This window comes from Taeniopygia guttata, chromosome 12 (genome assembly GCF_048771995.1).
Source record: "Taeniopygia guttata chromosome 12, bTaeGut7.mat, whole genome shotgun sequence".
Lineage (NCBI taxonomy): Eukaryota > Metazoa > Chordata > Aves > Passeriformes > Estrildidae > Taeniopygia > Taeniopygia guttata.
Genome location: NC_133037.1, coordinates 1,349,021 through 1,370,366, shown reverse-complemented (window position 1 = coordinate 1,370,366; position 21,346 = coordinate 1,349,021). Strand labels below are relative to the sequence as shown.

Genomic DNA, 21,346 nt, shown 5'->3' with positions numbered 1-21,346 from the left:
CTGCTGAAATGCTTGGATGCATTAATTATCAAAGTGCCTGGATTCCTTTAAGAAATATTTAAACTAGAGTTCTAAATATGGCTTCTTTATTTTCCCCTCTGATAGTAGCAGTTCAAATAGCAGGATTTGTTTTTCGTGCAGGAAGCAAAACTTTGGGGAGTGCCTGAGTGCTGAGGCCAAAGCCTTCTTGCAGAGACATCCATCACTTGCAATAGAAACTCCTTTCCAATTTTGAGATGTCCAAATCAGATTAAAATGCCCATGCTGAATACCAGAAGTAGAAAGTGGAGCATAATAGTGAATACCTACTAAACAATGTCTGTTTTACAGCCAAACACCATAAAAAGAAAAAAGATGCCTCTTACCCTCCTTTTCAAAAAGAATAAAAATCAAAATAAGAAGTGTAAAATCAAAATAAGTTGTTTGATGGAAGAGAAAAATGATAAAAATACAATCTGTTGTTGTGTCTGTATTTTTTTTATTCAAAATTGAAGCATTGAGCATTTTGAGTAAAAAAAAACTTTCAGTCTTGCTGAATTAGTATGTAGTTAAATCTAAAATACATTTTGCTGCCTTGATGAGGAATCTTTCAGTATTTATAGAGCTGCTCTAGAAAACTGCCAACTTGTATGCATTTGAATTTGCTGCCCTTTATAAGATGAAGAAATTCTGACTCCTGTCTCTGAATTGTGAAACTTTAGCCCACTGCAGCCTACGTGCAAGCAGATGTTGGGGACAATTGTCACTGCAGAATTTAGATATTTTAAAAAAAGCTGGGAAGTTGGAAGTGTTGCTTCTCCATGCAGAGAAGTTTGCTTCATATCTGCCAAGGCTTTGGATGACTGGGGGGGGTGCAGGAATCAAAGGCAAGGTTGGTTGGGTTTTTTGTTGTGGAGGGTGACTTGGAAAACTGTTTTTATTTCATTTCCCACATCTTTCAGTGGTTCCAGACAGATTTATGGGAGATTATTTGTGATGGAGGACCAGGATATCCCAGAGACATCCTGACTCTGTGGTGCTTTGTTGGCCAGAGGAGCTGTGGCTGCCCTGGCAGTGTCCCAGGCCAGGCTGGACAGGGCTGGCAGCAGCCTGGGACAGTGGAAGGTGGCCCTGCCATGGCAGCCTGGGAATGAGGGGAGATTTAAGGCCCCTCCCAACCCAAACCCTTCAGGGATTTATTGTAAATCAGGTGAACCTGGTGGGGAGAATTGATGATGTCTGACTCCAGCTCAGAAGGCTGAATGATTTCTTTGTTATAACTACACTATAATACATTAATATACATTAAAGGAGATACTAAAACTACAAATCTACTTTTTCTAACTCCCATATATAACTCACTCACAACTCGTGCCCCTCTCTGAGAGCCCAGCCCCAGTGGGTTGGATTGGCCATCAGCTCAAACAATCCTCACCAGAATCCAACCAAGCAATCACCCCAGGGAAACAATTCTCCAAACACATTCCACATGGGAAAAACAAGGAGCAGAAATAGAAATGGTTTTCTCTTTCTTCCCTCTGTGCACCTCTATGAAAAAATCCTGAAAGAGAGAAGAACGTCCTGCCACGGGGATTGTGTGTTGATGTGCTTAGCAGAGATGAGTGGCTGAGTGATCACTGGGGTTTCATTAAGGGGTTGGGATTTTTTTTGGGTCCCACTGATGGATGGGAAGGGTCTGTGTGGCACAGATTGAGAGGGCCTGTCCAGCCTGGTGTGACAGCTGGGGACAGAGGAGGAGTGGCTCTGAGCACAGGCACTGCTGGGCTGTGTTTCCCTGCTGCTCTGTCCTGCAGTCCTGTGGCCAAGCAGCTCTCTGCCAACTCGTGGGCTCCAGGTGCTTTCATCTGGGATGTTTTGCACGGAGGTGAAGGCAGAGCAAAGCCCCTTTGAAACAAAAAGTGCCATTAATGTGCATATCTGGAAGGCTGTGTGAAACCCAATCTGTTGGTTCGGGTACAGCAGAGGAAGGAGGGGGGATTTAATTTATTATTATCTCTCTCCTGGGGAGAAGTTTGATCCGTGCACTTGGTCCCTCTGCAGATGGGGGTGGCAGTTCCATCCTGACGTGTCCCTGTGTGGGACAAGGGCGGTTGGCTGTGCCTAAAACTAAAGAAATAAGCAAAATGCTCTTTTGAGCACTTATTCTTTCTCAACTCTTGCAGCTCTGAGCCTTTTCCTCGTGGAAAGCTCAGGGTATTTCAGGTAGGATCGAGGAAGGGATTGCCAAAAAGCAGTGCTGAGCTATTAAGTAGAGCAGTTCTGTTAATAAACCTGGTCTCAACCTTGTAGACAAAAGAATACTGTGGCTTTGTTGCCATAGTTTCAGTGCAAAATCTGACCTTAGCTACAATAACATTCGGTTAGAAAGAACTAGCTAATCAGTTTTCTAAAATTAGTGTGTTCCCTAGTACATAAGCCAGTATGAACAGGATATTTAATGAAATATTATACTTAGTCACAAGAGCCCAAGGGAGTGAAATGCCTTGATGAATTGTGGGGGTGGGGTGACATTGGTGCCTATCTTTTAATATAGCAAAGTTAAGAAAATTTGTGGTTCACTTAATATTTAGCGTAGTAAAGTGTGTTCTTCTGTGCACCCCGTGGATTTTGCTCTGCTCCTTTTGGGAGGCTCTGAGTGTGTTTTGTGAGCTGGCAGGATTGGGGTGCTGGGGGGTCTCATCAATCCCCAGCATTGCAGAGGAGCTTCAGGTGAAGCTCAGGGTGGGCGCTGTGTTTGCTGCCAGCACAGCTCTGCTCTGCAGGGAAAGGATCTCACTCCTTTGGAAGGATGCAGACAGATGGATAATGTCATCAATTGTGTGGAAAAAAACCCTGTGTGTGAGGACAGAAGTCTCCCAGGTACTGGGAACATCTTGAGCTGTACGTTCATTATCTAAAGTGCTGAGAGCCTGAAGGGAGAGCCTCGGGTAAAGTGTGGGGTGTAAAATCCTGCTGGCAGTCCAGAACACCCCCCAGAGTGCATTTATTGTGCCCAGGCTCACTGACCTGGCCCTGGGTGAGATTTTATTCAGCTGTGGTATCCTGGAGCCAAAGATTTGTTTCTTTGCAGTACAAGGAGCTGTGATGAATTCTTATGTGCAAGTTGGTTATTTGGGTATAAATATAAAAGCTACAAAATAGGCGAGGCTGGGGTGGGAGACTAGGTGGGCTGTCTGTTCTTCACTTCTGTTTGAAGTTTTTGGAGCTGTGTTCACCTGCTGTTGGGTGCTTGAGACACCAGAATACACAGGGAAAAGTTTTTTAGACAAGGATCATCTAAATGATGCTTCCCAATTTGGTGGGAACTTTGGGAATTTGCCAGTCAGTGAGTTACAGCTTCCAGTGGCTCATCACCTCTTGTGGCAGGGCTTTGTAGCTGAGGTTAAAAGTGCTTGTACTCAGGCAAAAGGAGCTGTAGCTCCCTTGAAGACAGTCCCAGGGCTTAGCTGTGGGCTGTGCTGTGCTGGGTGTGTGGGAGCACAAAGCTTTGGTGCCAAATGCACTCAGGTTTGGTTCAGAAAAGCCTCTGCAGCTGGGAAGTGCTGCCACTTGCAGGGCTCAGCCTCTTGGCTGCCTTGCCTTGATGATTCCTGAGGAGCACACAGGGAAGGTGTGATCCCTGCTCCTGGATCATCCGAGTCACACCTAGATTTGCATGATGATGCTTCAGGAGTTTTGGTTTTAGGTCTGCCTTCCCCAGTAAGCTTTAGGGAGCCACATCTGGCCTCTCAAGCTTTTCCCCCTTGAGCTGTCTCTGTGGCCAGGTTTGGTTTCCTCTCATCCCTTGACTTGCTGTGGTCATGAGGATTTTGGCTGTTCAGAGGGAGCAGGTGAATGCCCTGTGACACCCTGGGCAGCTCTTCTGTGCCAAACTCTTCAGTCTCTTCTGTGTCATCTCCCTTCTCTTGCTTTTAGGGCACTGTGAAGTTCTGTGCTGCTTGCAGTAGCAGGAAATTACAGGAAAAACTTCAATTCTTTTACTTAGAAAATAACGCTTTATACTTCAAAATGAGTTACAGTTCGAGAATATTTGCAGTTCAGGTTATTTACTTAAGAAGACAAGAGATAAATATGCTAAGTACCCATATCAAGGAGGCCCTACAGGTGCTGTGTCCAAGTGCCACATGGAAGTCATTAGTGCAGGAGGAGCCCAACCCAGAAGTTAAATAATTTCACTTCTGATTTTCTGGGCAGCCTGTTCCTCTCTGAGCAAGAGTCCTGAGTGCAGTGGTGGTGTCTCAGGGAGGCAAAGCTGCGAGTGCTTGTGTTTGAGAGCAGCCAGAAGGAAAGTGGTGAGGCTGCCAGCCATGAAGGTGTTCTGTGATGGAAGGCAGACCTTGTCCTCAGCAAACAGCCCGTGCCACTCACACACATCTGCTGTAAATGCAGGTGAACTCAATGGGAAGAAATTACAATGTCTGACTCAATCCAGAAGGCTGAATTATTTCTTTATTATAACTATGCTAAAATACATTAATATGCTATATAAAAGGAGGATACTGAAACTACATACTACTTTCTCTGACTCCATCTCTAACCCTAACACAACTTGTGACCTTCTCTGAGAGCCCAGCCCCAGGTGGGTTGGATTGGCCACCAGCTCAAACAATCCTCACCAGAATCCAACCAAGCAACACCCCAGGGAAACAATTCTCCAAACACATTCCACATGGGAAAAACAAGGAGCAGAAATAGAAATTGTTTTCTCTTTCATTTCTCTCTGTGCACCTCTATGAAAAATTCTGAGAGGGAGAGAAATGTGCCTGCCACACACATTTCCCACTCTGCTGGAGGTGGAATATTCTGCCCTTCTCCTTGCAGGATCTGGATTCATCCTTCAGTGTGAAGTGTAATGTGTCACCACCTGAGTGTGATCCCTCTCCTGCAGTTGCCTCCAGCTGCATTCTGCACGTTGCTGGGTGGAGATCCAGCTGCCAGTGCTGATCTCTCAAGCTCCTGGTGATTTGGGGCCTGAGTGTATAAAAACCTCCAGTCTTCCCTGCCTGACTTGAAAGTTTGTGATCCAAACTCCAGGGAACAAGTGAGCTGTTGGTGAAGGTTCTTGTCTCTGAAAACTGCTTTGCATGTTTTTGCTATCCAGAGAGGAATTTGCTGATTTGAGGTCAGTCTTGAAAAGCACCTGACTGGATCTTTAGGAATAAATGGTTTGTTTCCTTGCTTGGCAGCTGGCTGGTGGGGGGTAGGGAGCTGCAAAAATCCTGGATTAGCTTTAGTGGCCCTTGACTAATGTGCAAAAGAAGCCTTCTGTCTCACATGAGTGTGAAAACACCAGAATAGCCATTACAGATTGACACTGACTGCGGTGTTCTTTGAAAATTTTATTGTGATGAACAGCTATTCAGTCAGAGAGGAGCTCGAGGGACTTGTGTGCTAGGGCTAACACTTCTTCATCCCTAATTTGTGAAAATAGTCAGCACTGAGCCCTCAGTGTTGGCAATTATCATCTGTTTTGGTTATGTAATGTACAGAAGTTCAGGGAAAACAGAGCTCCTTGTGTAGTGGTGGAAGAGCCTTTCTGTAGCTCTCAGTGAGATGTTCAGAGGAAGAACTCTCCTGACAGCAGAGAAAAAATGACAGTGCTGAAAACACTGCCACAGGATCCTCCCTGCCTGAACCAGAGCAAATGATGCCTGAGCTGGCTTTTATTGAGGCTACAGAGAGCTGTGCTATGCAGCAGCAATCTGGTAGCACTTAGACCTTGTATTTAGTGAATGTCAACCCTTTTATTTGTCGAGGTTAAAAATTATACAAGGAAAAAATAAACACAGAACTTGCAGGCATGAGGAAGTGAGGGAGCTGGATGAGGGAGCAGCTATCCTGAAAAGGAAAAAATCTGAGCTAGAGCTGCAAAAATGCTTTCCCTGCCTCTGGAGCAGCGCGTGGTCTCCAGCCAGCACCAGTTGGCTTTGAGCAGCCCCAGGGGCAGAGGATTGGGCTGGTGGTGGCCCAAACCTCTGGGAGCCAGTCCAAAGGGGCTGCTTTGGGCTGGGCATTCCAGCCCTCAGCTGCTCCTGCTGCCATAAAGCTGCGTTTTATCAGCAGAGAAAGGGGTAAGAATGAATCTCAGCATCATTAGAGTGTGAGCAGCAGCAGCATGGAGAGTTCAGTCTCCTCTGAAGGGGAGGACAGGACCAGGGAGGGCTGAGCTGGCTGTTGACTTTGATGCTCTCCCAAACTCCTCCCAAGAGCAGGAATTGCAGTGCTGATCTGGCGAATGCTCCCAGCTTTGGTGTACCAGCTCCAGGTGGTGGGTCTGTGATGCTGCCTGGTCACAAATGGCTTCAGCACAGAGCCTTTCCCATCCACAGCATTCTCATCTGCATTTAGCTGCATTTTTATGGCAAATGCATCCAGGTGCCCTTGACTTCTTGCTTGTGTCTTAACACCAGGATTGAGCAAAGAGGTTTTTTGGAGCCTTTAGTGCAACTTTACTGGGGGTATTGTTGACTTACTTTGTTCTGACCTTCAGAAGTGCGTTCTCCTTGTTGGTTGAAAAGCAAATCATGTCCCCTGTTTAGGTGATTGCCACAAAAACTGATCAGAAATTGAGGTTCTGTAAGAGTGACTCGATCACCACATTTTCCTGGGAAATGAGAATTGTGTGTTTGCTCTGGGAATATTTGGCAGTGTTATGGCAGGGAGAATAATCCTTCCCTGCTGCAAAGTGCATCCCCAGTAAACAGGAACGGCAGCACCCCGAGCTCCAGCCTTGGGGACTGGAGGTAAATCTGAAGGCAATATAGATTTTACAAATAATGTTCTTGGTTGGCATTGACAAGCTTTAAAATAAGTGAAGAATTTGTCCTCCCACTCCCTGTCAGGCAGATGGCCTTGGTCATGAAAAATGACAATAAGGAGAAGATCCTTCAAATATGATCTATAAGATTTAATCCCAAATATAATTTTTTCCATATGCAGCCTGTCATGTGCTGCAAGGTTTTGTGTTCTGAGACGATTTGGGCAACTTGGCAGATGATAATTCTGCATTGGGATCAGAATTTGCCTGCAGAGAACTCTGGGCTTTAGCAGCTTATTTGTATTGCAATCTCCTTACAGGTTCATGTATATATTTCAATATGTATATATAAACAAATAAACATTGTAGGAGAAAGGAGTGCAACGTATAGAGATGATTTTATGTTCAATTGTAGCAGTTTATGCTCTGAATATCCACTAATACTTGACAGCAGCTCCTTTTAATCTTGATATCACAGTTGACATTTAATTTGTAGGTTTTTATCTGATGCAAAAATAACTGAGAAGGATGTGTTTATTTTTTAGTATTGAGTTGCAGTTACCTTGAAAGATCAGAAGGCATCACCACAGCTGCTCAGTGTTCCCAGTCCTCCGTGCTGAGCAATCCTGGGAGGACCTTGGAGGCAGAGGAGTAGCAGGGAGAGCTGTGAAGGGAAGAAATGTGATTTAATCTGTGCCTTTATGTCGTGTTTGATGGAGGGAAAGCCCTGCAGCTGTGCTGAGGCTGAGCTGGTCCAGGATGTGTTTCCAGAGGGGTGTCACAATTCCCTGTGCTGCCTCTGCACCCACTAAATGGAGAGGGGGGCTTGTGTAAGGATGGGAGGAAAAATCTTAGCAAGGTTTTGAGATGTGGAGTCCACATGGAGTTCTTATTCTTCCCACTAATGAGTGGGAATGTTCAGAATCGAACAGGAGAAAATATTCTGTTCTTCCAGCTTCTCTATGAATCCCTTACTGAGAAAAGATATGAAAATATCCAAATTTTTCATTTTCTGAAATTCAGCAGAAAAAAAAGAAGCACATCCCATAACCTCAGATAAAAAAAATAAAGTTCTTTGGAGGGGAAAAAAATCATAAAAATGAGTTCTTGTTTTCAGACCATTTCCAGGGACAGGGGATTTTTCTGAGCAGAAATTCCTTTCTTTGAGCTTTCAGTGTTATATTCATACCTGATGGCTGCATAGGTTAGTGCTGTGCTGAGGATCTTTGTGATCCTTCACCAAGGTTTGTTCCTGCCTAAAACCAGGGAGGGATTGAGGGGAGCCCTCTGCATCTCACACTGAATTAATTCCATCTTGCTGTACCTTGTGTTCCCTGCAGGTATTTGCACTGTTTACATTTGCTGTTCTTTCTTGTGCCTGTGCTGGGTTTGCCTGTCTGTTCAGGGTTTTTAGGAGTCTGCTGAGCCTGCTCCTTGCTCTGATGTTTAATGCAGGATTGAAGTTAAACATTGTGTTGGGAGCTAGATATCAAAGTACTCAAAAACCAAAAATAAAAGGGAAAAAACGTGAAGTGAAGAAGCTGCAGCCTTAGACTGAGAAACTTTGGAACTTTAAAAGAAAAACTTTTATCTGTCAGATTTTGAAGTGCCTGTCACTTCATGTTCCTTCCTTCGAGTCCTGGTTGGAGGCTCATTTCAGAAAACCACAGTGACTCAGCTACTTTGAATATCTGTTCTGTGGCGCGTGTTGGAAGCTCCAGAGTTTCTCCCGCCTCCAAATGTGGTTTTTATTGGTGGATAATTCACTGCCAGTACCTCGTGCACTGTGCTAATTTCAACCACGCTTCCAATATTTAGATTTTTAAAGTGTAAAGGCATAGTGCCATGATATTGGTAAGTAGAAAGGAGAATGTTAGTTTATAAATATTTATTATTTTGCAAGTGTAAAGGTAAGCTTACCTAGATTTTTGTTCCAGATAAACGCTGAGTTCCTCTGTACAACATTAAATGTTCTTGAGAGAGAGATTTGCCTTGTGCTATGTCCTCAAGCTCTTGGGAATGGTGTGTGGAGAGTTGGTTCTGGACAGAGCTCTTGCTGAAGCAGTCAGGTGATGTAGTGAGAGTTCTGAATGTACCAAAGGGAATTTTTGAGCAGATCCTGTGTAAATACACACAAACCAGAGCTAGTGGGGTGTCCAGGAAGGAACCACGTGGCTGTGGTCAGGCTGCAGTAACTTTTTTATCCCTGTTTAACACTCCTGAGGATGGCAGGGGTAGATGCAAGGGGCTGGATATTTGTGATGGTTGGGAAGGGAAGGTGTGCAGTGGAACAACCTTTTCCTCAGACGTGGATCCACAGGAATTCTTCTCCATCCATGATGGAGCTCCGACAGGTGCCACCACCAGCTGCCAGCTGGGGCTTTTGGGGCTGCCTTACTTGTTCCCTTTGAGATTTAAAATTAATAGATGACAGCCTAAGAGGTTCAAAGAATACAGAACAAAAGCAGCTAGAGAAATGTGCTGATTATTAATCATTCCTGCATTTCCATGAAGAGGGACCAAGGTAAGAAGCAAGAGAAGTTACTCTTGGTAATTTCCCACCTCTGGCTGGAATTTGCAGGAGGGCTGAGCTGCTGCCCTGGCTCTGCAGGCGCTCCTGTCGTGTTCCTCTCCCCCAAATTCCCATGTGCAGGAGGGGTTGCCATGGAAGGGAGCGTGGGGTGGGAGTGGGCAGGAGCAGCTGCTGCAGGGCAGTGAGGGAGGATCCTGCAGCAAGGCTGCTCTTGCAGGCAATCCTGGGGACCTGAGCTGGCCACAGCTCCGGGCATCCCTTGGGAGACTCCGTGGGCTGTGGGGAAGGGTGGAGTGGAGCTCTCCTGAGAGCCAAGTGGCTTTTCCTGCACTGCTCAGGAGGGAGGAGGTGATGGCCTCATGGGCATGGTGGTCTTCGTAGACCTTTGGGTTTGGTCAAGTTCCTTGTCCGCCCTGTGTGCATTTCTGAACTGTTCACACCAATTTAAAAACATACTGGAGGATATAAACCGATTTAAAAACACGCTGACTCAGTGCCAGGGTTTAGTTGATGAGGTGGTGTCTGCTCAGAGGTTAGACTCGATCTCAAAGATCTTTTCCAACCTGGTTCATTCTGTGATTCTGCCCCTTCAAGGATGTGCAGAACAACTCTGTTAATTCTTTGAAAGTCCTCTACAAGTTTTTAAGCTGTTACTTTTGAAAGTCCTCTGCAAATTTTGAATCTAGCAGAAGGGTGTTCTGATGCTGAACTGACAGATCCATCTGCTCCATCACAGGGGGTTTGTCAACAGTTTCAGTATAAACATTTTTAGTGAAAAAGTTGATTTGTGTATGTAACAGGCATATGGCTTAAGGCTTGTACTCAGCAGCTGTTTGGGTGTATTTATTAGGAAAAATACCATGCAGGGATGTTTGGTAAGAAAATCTTGTTCTCTGGGGTGAGGTGTTTGGGGTGTTTGAAGTCACTCAGAATCCACGAGCAGCCCAGGAGTGCAGGCTGGAAGCTTTCTCAATTCAGGGTCATTTGTGTCCCCAGACGTGGGACACAGTGTCTGAGCGTGTGGGCAAGCTGATGACAACTTTCCAGACATGTTATATCACAGAAATGGAGATAATGTGCATGAAAACTGTAACACTTGGCAGTGTCTGTAGTAGTGCACTTCAGGGCTGGAGTAGCAAACCCATTCCATCCCTGTGTCCAGCCTGCTCTGTCCCTGCTCTGAGCTGCTGTCACACTTCCAGCCTCAATATTAACCTGTACAAAATACAGGATTATTCTCAGAGTGTCAGGGAAGCGATTTGGCTCAGCAACTGCTCTGCAGTGCACGTGATTCTCCAGCAGCTCATCTGTTTCTTCTCAAATAGGGAGTTTTTGTCACTTTTTTAACCGTGCTTGCAATGGCTTCACCAAAGCCTTCAAAGCTTTCTGAATGAGCAGGAAGGGAAATCTGATTTGCACAGTGGAAGTGCTGCCACAGGGCACCAGTGACACTTGTGTTCATTAATGGTTCTCTGTTTCTGCAAGAGCTGACATCGTGGAGATACCATTCACTGAGTTGGTGACAGCCAATATCTTTTGTTTAGACCCATAATCCTTTCCTGAAGAAGCTTTTCATCTCACTTACATGTAGTATCGCAAGTGCTTGTTAATAAAAAATAATGGATTTGTTCTGTAATACTTAACGTACAGTTTGTGTATTGAGTGGAAAGTGGCAGACTTCTGAAATGTTTTCAGTGAGCAAAGAGAAGGCAAGGCTGGTATAGGGAAGTTCACCTTTTAAAAATCCAGAGACTTGGCAGACAAATTTACCTCGTTGCTCCTAGTGGTGTCCTCTTTACAGCAGCTCAGTAAGATGGGAAATGCACATGGAAAGCCCCGAGTGCTGATCAAGCTCGAAAAGCTCAGGAAACTGCAGATAATCAGCTTTCACATCTTTTTGTGTAGTTTTTCTGGGTTTTTTTAATATAATTTCCTTATCCTCAGATGATTTGAGGGGAATTTTTGTTCTGTTTGTGCCATTTATCTTGGAATAAGGTTCAGATATTTCATCAGGACAGTTTGCACTTTGCATGATGGAGCCTTTGGATAACATCAATTATCCGGGTTTCATTTGGGATTTGCTGAAACAGTTATTTCTGAATCTTTTTTTTTGAGCATCTCTAATACCGAGGACAGTTGCAATCCAGATTTCATGACTTGTGTTTGATTTATCATGTGGGAGTTGCTTGTTGGATTGACAGGTTGAGAATCTTGTTTTTTCCAAAGGTTGAAATTGTTGTGGGTAAAAATTACTCCTGTGGTCTGCAGGTGAGTAACAGAGTCTGGTGCTGCTGCAGTTTTCTTCTGGAGTCATAAATGTGGAAAGTATTATTTTAAACCTCTGTAGGAGGGCTCCAGGAGCTTTTGGAGTGCTCCAGCCTGGCTGTGGAACCACCAGGGCTGGGTCCTTCTGTGGGACTAAATCTCAGAGTGGCCACCTTGGCCACGTGTCACCATTTCGGGATGTCCCCACCAGAGGGTTTCACCTCCTGCTCTGTGCCTCTGTCCTGCTCTGCAGACCCACAGTTGTAAATGGGTATTATCAAATCTGTGGCATAGAATCAGATTTTTTTGGTCGCTTCTGCTGTTTCTGAATGCCAGGATTTTGTGCAGAAAAGGAAAATCCATCTGAAACCTGATTAAATTAATCTGAAACCTGAAATCCTGCAAGTCAAGACACAAAACTGGTGTAGATCTGGAAGTAGAGACTGGACCACCTGACACAACCAGAAAACAGTTCTAATGCAATTATGATACAGTTAATAATTGAAAATAAAGACAGTGATTGAAACAAATGAGGGAAGAGAACAGAAAGGAGCAGACAGTGCTAGAAGAAGATTTCAGTTAATTTTTCTGTACATGGAAGGTTATTTCTGCTTTGAGGCTACTGACAGGGGTGGTATTTGTGAGCCAAGATGACTCTTTGCTGACTCTGGGTGGATGTAAGTGTAGGATGCTTTCAGTGGTGCAGCTGGTGTTATTTAATAATTCTCCCAGCCCATCCATCACTTCTGAATCCAGCATTCTCCCTCACTGATTCATGTGTTATCATTGTGTCAGTAAGGCAGCTTGAAAGATGGCTGAAAACACTGAAAATACCTAATTATTGTTCTTTGAGGAAAAGGAAGTTTTTAAATAGCTGTAGCACACAGCACCTTGAATACATTTATTTTCTGTGGAGTTCTCAGGCACACACACAAGATATTCTTTTTATTGGGTGTTTTTGCCTCTGGGATTTCAGGGCAATAAGGGAGGCATCGTCAGCACCTAAACCAAGACTTATTTACTTTGTAGTCACACATGGAGTTAAAGAAGTGAAACTTGTGGTTTTCTTTGCAGGTGTGTTTTAACTCCTGGGCTTATCCTGTGAAGTTTTGGTGTTCCTGTGAGCTCTTACAGCCTGTTCTCCTCAGCTGTGATAAACCAAGGAGCCAGAGAAGCTGCTCTGTCTGTTAACAGAGTGTTTATTTCTGCAGAAGGCTCACACTGGGAGCGTGGATGAAAAATCCCTGAGATGGATGATAGCGTGTTCTGCTTCTTTTGCTGGAAGACAATGAACTAGCAGAGCAGACAAAAATAAATTGAATTACATCCATGCGTTTAAAAAAGAAAGGGGGAAACAACAGCTCAGTTAAAGTTGAAAAAGAAGCAGTTTCTCTTTAGCAGCTCTGTGTTTGTGCTTGTGTGGAAGCACTTGGGCAGCTCCCTGTGGGACTCACAGAGCATCCCCAGGATCTGGGACTTTCCTCGCAGGCTTTGCCTTTAGCTGCACCAAGGGGAATTTGGGTTAGATGTTAGAAAAAAGCTTTTTAACAGAAAGAATGATGAGGTTCTGGAATGGCTGCAAGGGGAGGTGATGCAGTCACCATCCCTGGAGGTGTTTATTTAACAAAGCCTGGATGTGGCACTGGCTGCCAGGGGTTAGTTGAGTTGTTGGTGCTGGGTTGGACTCGATGATCCCGCAGGTCTCTTCCAGCCTGGCGGTTCTGTGGGGTTTCAGGAGATGGCAGGTGCCCTGGGGGTGTCTCTCACAGTCTCTGGGGTGTGAGTTTGCTGGCAACCCTGCAGTGCCAGCCCCATGGACACGCCGAGGAGGTGCTGCCAGCGGGGTGAGCGCCTGCAGGCCCATCCTGGCGGGCTCTGCTTCCTCCCAGGGCCAGGGAACATGTGTTGTTCCCATCTGCAGTGCAGCCCAGCGGGGCTGGCTGCTTCCCATCCATCCTCAGCTCCGGATCCAGCGGGGCTCCGCTGCCTTGGCTCCCGCCGCTCGCTGCCCTTATTTGGTAACGCTCAGCTCTCCAGCTGTGCCTGCAAGAGGCTGTTCCACCGCTTTAGGGACTGCTTTCCACTTTTTTTTTTGATCTCTGAAGCCATGGGTTGTGTTTCAGCAGCGGGGCTGGCACAGCTTAACTCTTAAGTGCTGTCAGAGTGGAATATTGTGCTTTTTAGAAGTGCTTGGCTGTTTGACTTTCTGCTTTGCTGCTGCAGAGGCGATATATGGCAGCACTTGTGTTTACGGGGTATATACACCTTGTCAGCATAACCTGCTTATTAAAATGACTTCCAGAGTGCATCCTTCAGCCCTGGGATTACGTTCTGGAGGCCAGATTTTAATTAGCTGTATGATTTGTTGGCATTTTCCGTGCTGCGCTCCCGGGAGGGGAAGCAGTGCCGGAGCGAGCTTGGACAGCTTGAGCTGCATCACTTGATAGGGCTCAGCAGAGCATCTCTGGGCCCCTGCCAAAAAGGATGGGGTCTGTTTAGAGTGGAGAGAAGGGAGAGGCCTTTGGGAGGTGAAAGACTCAAGCCCAGCAACAGAAACCAAGGAATCAAACTTCCAGACTCGGAGCAGATGTGGGCAGGGCTGTGTTGCTGGGTTTGCCTGGGAGTGCAGCACAGCTGGGCAGCAGGACTCTGCTCTGCTCAGCTCCAGGCTGTTGTTTCCTAGAGTTTAGGCAGGCCTGGTGTTGGAATCTGAGATATTGATGATTCTGAGATGTAGAAACTCTGTCTGTCAGCCCCACTGCCAAAGCAGTAGCCATAATTGGTCTGTGCTGTTTCAAGGTTGTTTATTCTGTTTATCTCTAACATGTTCTGCTGCCCTGCCGCAGCTCTGTCCTGCAGGGCAGCGTGTGGGGCTCTGCCCTCAGTGGGATGGTACAAACATTAAATACCACAAACTACCTGTGCTGGATTTACAATAACGTGCCAATATCTGTCACCTACGTTGGACAGTGTGTCCCAGCCTGAACCAACAGAAAAATGCCAACACCACAGTGAAACATGGAGGGCATGAAGAAGGAGAAAAAGGACAAGGCACACCCAATTTCCTCCATCTTGTCCCCTTTGGACCCCTAATCTAGAATCCTAAAATTTTACTTTTGCACCCGTGCCACACTTAATTATTGCTTATATCAAACACTCAGAGCTTGTAATTCATCCTGTAAGATTGAAAACTCTTTTCCATGGACAGAGATCACAGACAGTGTCTCTGGGGGCTCTGTCCAGGGGGGTTCCTGACCCCTGCCAGGGTCCCAGACCTGCCAGGGCAGCCAGAGGGATACCCTGGACTCCCACAGTTTGGGGGTTTGTGTTTATCTTTGCTTTATTAAGTCAGCTTCTGGAGGGCTGAGCATCTGTGGCAGCTCAAAGCTCCTGGGTGCTGCCCGTGTCTGCCCACAGCGTTGGTCACAGCTGGCTGTGCTCTGTGAGCTCTGCAGAGGAGACACCAGCTTGGGAATTCACTCAGAATCTGTCAAAAACTGCTCTCAGTTGGCTGCATGCAGAGAGGAGGAGGGTGGGCACGTGGCAGTGCAATGGGGAAGGATCCATGGTGTGGGAACTGTGGTTAGAAGAGGAGTTGTCAGTGCTGTGCTGTGATAAAAAGTGAAGTTGCTGCCTTGGAAAATACAGAAAAAGGAGCACTGCTAAAAAACAGTAATTATTTTTTCCAGTTTTGCTTTCTGGCAGAGTCTCAAGTGAAGTTTCTTGTACTTCCAGAAAGGTATGAGAGAAAATCCAGGAGGGAAACGGGCAGGAACACCCCTGACCAGTCTTAATAACTCTCAATAAGTCAATAACAATAACTCAGTCTCAATAACTGTGGGACAGAGGAGCCTTCAGATACTGGTGGGAGAGGGAGAAGTTCTTGTCTGCCACGTCCATGTGGAGAGGGAAGAAAATCATGGCATGAAACTGTAAAAATGAACGGGTTAGCTACAGGAAGAGCCCTTTGGGTGCTTGGCCAGGAATGGAGCTGGGTCTGCCCTTGGAAGGGAGGGATGAGCTGAGGAAGTTCTCCAAGGAGCTGCCAGCCCTGTGAACCTGCATTTGGAATTCTGCAGGAGGCAGTGGGCCCATTCAGGAGGGCAGCACCTGGTGCAGAAGGAAAGAAACAAATAAGCAATTCAGAAAAGAGATCCCAAGTGCTTCGTTAGCTTAAGAAAAATTGAAGCACTAAATTAAATTTTATTATTTCTTCCATTCTTCCAAGCAGGACCTCAATAATATTATCAAATATTTATTTAATCTCCCTACATCTTTTTTTGGCAATGCAGTTTTTCTTTACGCCAAATCCATTTAAGAGCTGAAAATGGAGTTGCTTTATTGAACAGCTGAAAAATTTGCCTTTTCTCTTGCGTGATGCTGTGGTGGTTCATTCCTTGAGAAACACACACGAAATGTTTTTAAATAGAAGTGACTTTTATTATGCTGTTCAGTCAGCTCTGTCTAATAGCACAACAGTGTTCTTTCCATGCTGGTCAACACCGACGCTTCCAGAGGGGGTTTGAAATTTGATCTTCCTTGTTCTTCCTGTGCTCAGACAGTCCAAGCTTTCCCTGCCTCCTGCCCCCACTTCCTGCCCTGTTTTCAGCAGAACTTTCATCTGGAAAAGCAGGAGCAAGGGAAGAAGCAAATGAGAGAGTGAAATCCAAGGGGTGAGCAGCCAAAATGAAATGAAGTTCGGCCAGAAAATAAATATGCTTTGGTTTACTGCCAGGGTGAAATGTAGACTGAAAAGACTCAAAGATTTTGAGGAGGGAATGTCACAGAGTTCCTGTACTGAGAATTGTGTTGTTGTCTCACAGGGAGATTTGTCATGGAAACTATTGAAATGGGAATTGGGAATGGCTTCCTGGGTCAAGGATCCAGCTCCAGGCTGGGACAAAGGCTGGAGCCACAACCATTTACTTAAAACTGCTTCTGCAACTCCTGTGACATTAGCTTGCTGAATTCCCTTCATATAACTCCTTCTCCTTGTGTGTAAAAATTGATTTTCAGTGCTTGTGAGGGAGAGAAAGGGATTGCCTTTCAGTTTGTCCGGGTGACCTCTTGTTCAGGGTTTCTTTTCATGCTGGTGCTGAGGTGAGACACAGAAACCCTCAGTGGGACCAGCAGCTTCCTTGGGGTCCTGGGTTAGCTCACATTAATGTGTGCAGCTCTGAACCCCTCACTTGAGGTTTTTTTTTCTCTTTTCCCCTCTCCTCAACACGAAGAGATTTTTTTCCTGACTCGTATCTGTTATTAGCCAGGAGCCATCAAGGTGCTTTGATGCTTTATAAAGAGATTATTCTTGAGTAGCTTCTGCTGGCTGAGGTTACCCGTTGTGTCCATAAATGAGGCTGTACCTTGCAGGGATGCCTGGTACATTCACTGTGTCCTTAGCAGCTTTCTCTGAGAAAACTCTCTTTTTTGCCACCTCAGATCTCTTGTAGCCAGTGTTGCCCATCCAGGGACACATTATCCATTGTGATGGCAAGGAGAGGAATGGTTTTCTTGCTTTTTTAGCCTGAATGGATGTCAGATGGGATATGTTGTAGTTAAATCAGGGGGGTTTAGGGTTTTTTTCCTTTCTACTTGTGCTGCTCTCCCTTCTGGCTCTGTGTTTTCACGCAGCATCTTCCCTCAGTACCAGAGATAGAAAAAAGCATCTGGTCTTTCCTGCAAATGTTTCCTTTTGGAACTGCCTGTATATCCAGTGTCTAAATATTTCTCTCTTTTCGAGTAGCAGTTTTCTTTTTGAAGGAGACCAAAGAGGTTACGTGTAGAAATAAAACAAACACTGGTGTGTTCTGAACCCTTTTGGAGCACAAGGTGTTTACTTAAAGGTGCATTTCTTAGGTCAGCTATAGCAGACATTGATAATCAGTGTCCAGCTCTCAGGTGGATAATTTTTCTCTCTCTGAAATCTCTGCTCAGTCTTCTCCTTTTGCTTTGATACCTCAGCTCCAATAACAATTACATTATTTCCTGTGTTGCTACAGCTTGAACAAATGAAGCAGCAGTTCCCACTGGTAGGGCTTTGCATAAATGAATATAATAGCAAGAGGGTGGTTACCCTTATGTCTTGCAGATAGGAGTTGAAGGTGGTTATTTTAACATAAAAATTAAAATATATTTAGATCACAAATCGTGCACGCTCTCAATTTAAATGTTGGTTGCAAGGGTGATTTTCCCCCTTTATTCTGCTTTAAAAAGCAAAGTGTTGAAAGCCCTTGAAACACAAGATGCAGCAGCACAAAGCAGGGAGGTAACAGACGTCACCACAGCAGAAACCGCTAATAAATTCTGTCATGTAATTAGTTCAGGGTTTGACTCCTGCTCCATTGGGCTGCTTTGCAGAGGGGTGTGATTGCTCCAGGATCCTTGGGCCTGGGATTGAATCCCAGCATGGGTTGGGTTGGAAGGGACCTTAAAGCCCTGCCGTGGCAGGGACACCTCCCACTGTCCCAGGCTGCTCCAAGCCCTGTCCAGCCTGGCCTGGGACACTTCAGGGATCCAGGACAGCCCCACATTTCCCTGTTCCACACCAATGCCCTGCTCACCTGTGCTGCAGCTTCTCCACTTGTGCAATGGCAACATGAGGTTGGAATTCAGCTGAGTTCTTCCACCAGGCTGAACGTGCAAGGGCCCAGGTTTGGTTTCTTGCTGGGGTGGAGCTGTGGATGGCTCTGGAGCTCCTTTGGGACCACAAAAACCCTCTGCTCCTCCCAGCAAAGCTTGATCACTGCCAACTGAAAATGAAGGGATGTCTTCTTATCACAAAGAGAGTAATTTCAGTAGGATCAGGTTCTTTTTCCTCCCTCTTCATGGAAATGCAGGAATGATTAATAATCAACACATTTCTCTAGCTGCTTTTGTTCTATATTCTTTGAACCTCTTAGGCTGTCATCTATTAATTTTAAATCTCAGAGGGAACAAGTATAAAATAGATGATGGAGTAATCCAAGGGTTTCTGAAAAGGTGAAACTTGTCTGTGATTGAATACATGCATTTTGTGTTATTCTCTAGGTCTCCTGTGTGAAAATACTGCATTTGAGCACAAGAGAGGTCTTCATTTTGTCTTTAAATAAGCTCCTCATCTTGTGGAGCATTACCATCCTTGTGAGTGTATTAAAGCTGTGCAATTTCATAAATACAAAGTCAACATCTTCTATTTACAGTATGTCCATCATTGCCAGCTACATTACTTCTTCATTGCTTCTATTCTTTCATATTTAAAATAAAATGAAAATATACTATCAGTGTGTTTATTCTCTTCTGTGAGCAGGCTTTGGCCTAGGGAAAATATCAGGTATCTAAGTATAGAAAAGTCTGAAGAGAAAATGCTGAATTTCAGCAGGGAATTTCTGGTTTTCTTTTAATTTTAGTTTTGCTGTGCATAAATGAGTTTGGTTTTTCCATGTAATGAAGAAACAGCTGTGTTGGTGCTAAATATTCAGTGGATTTGTAAGTGACTTTAAAGATCTTCATCTTTATGAGATTTCCCTCATTTGAAAGCGCCCTAAAGTATGTTTTTTGTGAGGGGGAGTAATTTCTCTTGGTTCTTACCATTCTCCAGTTGGCATTTTGGAGAGTCTGGGTTTAAAACCCGAACTAACGACACACCTTTTTGTTGCCAACCAAGTATTTGATTCCTGCTCTCTCCAACTGCAGAAACGTTGGTGAAGGCCTTCTCCTAAATGCCTAAAATAGGCAGTTGGAAAAAATGATAAGTGGTGGATTGCACAACCAGCCTGGCTGGAGCTGAAACTGCTTCCAGATCTTACTGGAATGGGTGTGCTGGAGAGGGAAATGGGCTGGGGCCCCCAAAACTGAGCTGAGCTCTGGCAGCAGCCAGGATGGTGCCTCAAGGAGCTACAGAGAAGATACAGGAGAGACTACAAGGGCAAGGAGGGACAGGACACGGGGAATGGCTTCCCACTGCCAGAGGGCAGGGCTGGGTGGGATGTTGGGTGAAATCCTTCCCTGGCAGGGTGGGCAGGCCCTGGCACAGCTGGGGCTGCCCCTGGATCCCAAAGCCAGGTTGGACATTGGGGTTGGGAGCACCTGGGACAGTGGGAGGTGTCCCTGCCATGGCAGGGGTGGCACTGGGTGAGCTCTGAGGTCCCTTCCAGTCCAAAACATTCCATGGTCCCACGAATCTTTGCCATTCTCTGAAAGGTGTTTGGCCTTGTCTGGGGGGCTTTGGGTGTCAGCAGTGTGGGTTCAGGAGCTTTCTGAGCTGTCCTCACAGACAAAGGGTGGAACTGACATAGCGGCAACATTTAATGCCCAAAACAGTGGGGAAAGCCTCTGAAGGGGAGACTGGAATTGCATGTTTGACTTCAATATTTCTAGGCAGTTTTGTGTGAAAAAGTGATGATGTCTTGAGTGGGCTCTGAAAGACTCAACTCCCTTCTCCTATCATTTCAGCCTCTCTAACCTTTTTGCAAATTTGCAATTTTGGACAAGTATTTCATTATATTCTCACATCATCTGATTAATGCACTACCTAAATGTGACTTAAATTCCCACGTGGTGGAGTTCATTGTAAGAAAAAAAAAGAAGCTGTTTTTGTCAGGATTTTCATTGTGCTGTGAGAGCAAAAGTTGGATATTTGAGATGTGGCTGCCAGGGCTTGGACTGGAGGGAAGGGTTGGAAATTTGGAATCTGCTGGCTTGGAAAGGAGCACAGTCTAGTCAAGAAAGGAATGTAGAAGATAGAAGTGCAAATGAAAAGCATGGGGTAGAAGGAACTGGCAGTTGGAATAACGTTGCTGGCACGTTTCCCTCTTCCTTGAACCCCAAAATACTTTGGAACACGGGGGTTTCTACGCTTCCCAGGATCCTTTTGCCAACTCCTCTGTGCTGCTGGTGCATGCAGAGGGTAACCAATCCTCGCTGTGATATTTTGGGGAGCTGCAGGTGGCAGAGGCCCACGTGGGCTGTGGATGTCCCACAGTGAGAGCGTTCATCTCTGGCGTGGTGCAGTTGCAGCCTCGCTCTATTCCGTGCAGAGCCGTCGCTGACGGCAGAGCAGGATTTAGCTGGGAAGCATTGAAATGCACATTTAATACATGCCCATGTAGCATTCATCATCCTGATGGGGTAGTTAGTGTAGGATTATGCAATCCCTTTTTCCTGCAGGACCTTTGTTGGGTGCTCGGGCTTGATGTATCATCATTTGATCAACAGTGACGTAGTATTTTATTTTTATACTACCTCATTGTGCAATTCTGCCATTTTTCACTGTGTATCATGAAGATCTGAAAGGAAAATGCATTCCTTGCTGGTTAATATGCAACAAACAGTCTATAAAAAGATGTCGTTACTGTGCAGTAATTGCTTTATTTATCACCTTTCCTATGTGGCTAAAGCTGCTCGAATCACTGAGCAGAGCAGAGAGCTGATGCTTTGGGCTGCTCTGGCTTCACTTTTCATTTTTGGCTTTGGATTTTTGGCTCCTGTTGTAGAAAGAGACCTAACTTCCATAAGGATGGTGTCTGACAAGCACGGGTTTATCTTGCACAGTCATCAGGACTGTGGGTTACAGATCAATGACCACGATGGTACTCAGCCAGCACATCCTTGACTTTGTAAACATCCAAGGCAGCGGGGTCTGGAGAGCTGAAAGTCTTCTGGCCATAAAGTTCATGTAGTTTGACCTGTGGTGAAATACATTTAGTGGCCATATGAAGGTGAGTAAGGCAAAGTTGAACTTCTCAGCCACTTCAGAAATAGATTTCACAGAACAAATACTAGAAAATAAATAAATTGGGTGCTTTTCATTGTTT

At 45.4% G+C, this 21,346-nt stretch overlaps 1 protein-coding gene and 1 long non-coding RNA gene across 9 annotated transcripts in view; one reads left to right on the top strand and one right to left on the bottom strand.

Annotated features, from left to right (window-relative positions):
* ITPR1 (inositol 1,4,5-trisphosphate receptor type 1) overlaps nucleotides 1-21,346 on the top strand; it is a 160,811-nt gene that overhangs the window by 23,110 nt on the left and 116,355 nt on the right. The window lies entirely within an intron of this gene.
* Nucleotides 15,974-18,598, bottom strand: LOC140684938 (uncharacterized). Its single transcript, XR_012057961.1, has 2 exons — nucleotides 18,116-18,598; nucleotides 15,974-16,176 (listed from the first exon to the last, which is right to left on the bottom strand). It is a non-coding gene; the product is annotated as an uncharacterized lncRNA (long non-coding RNA).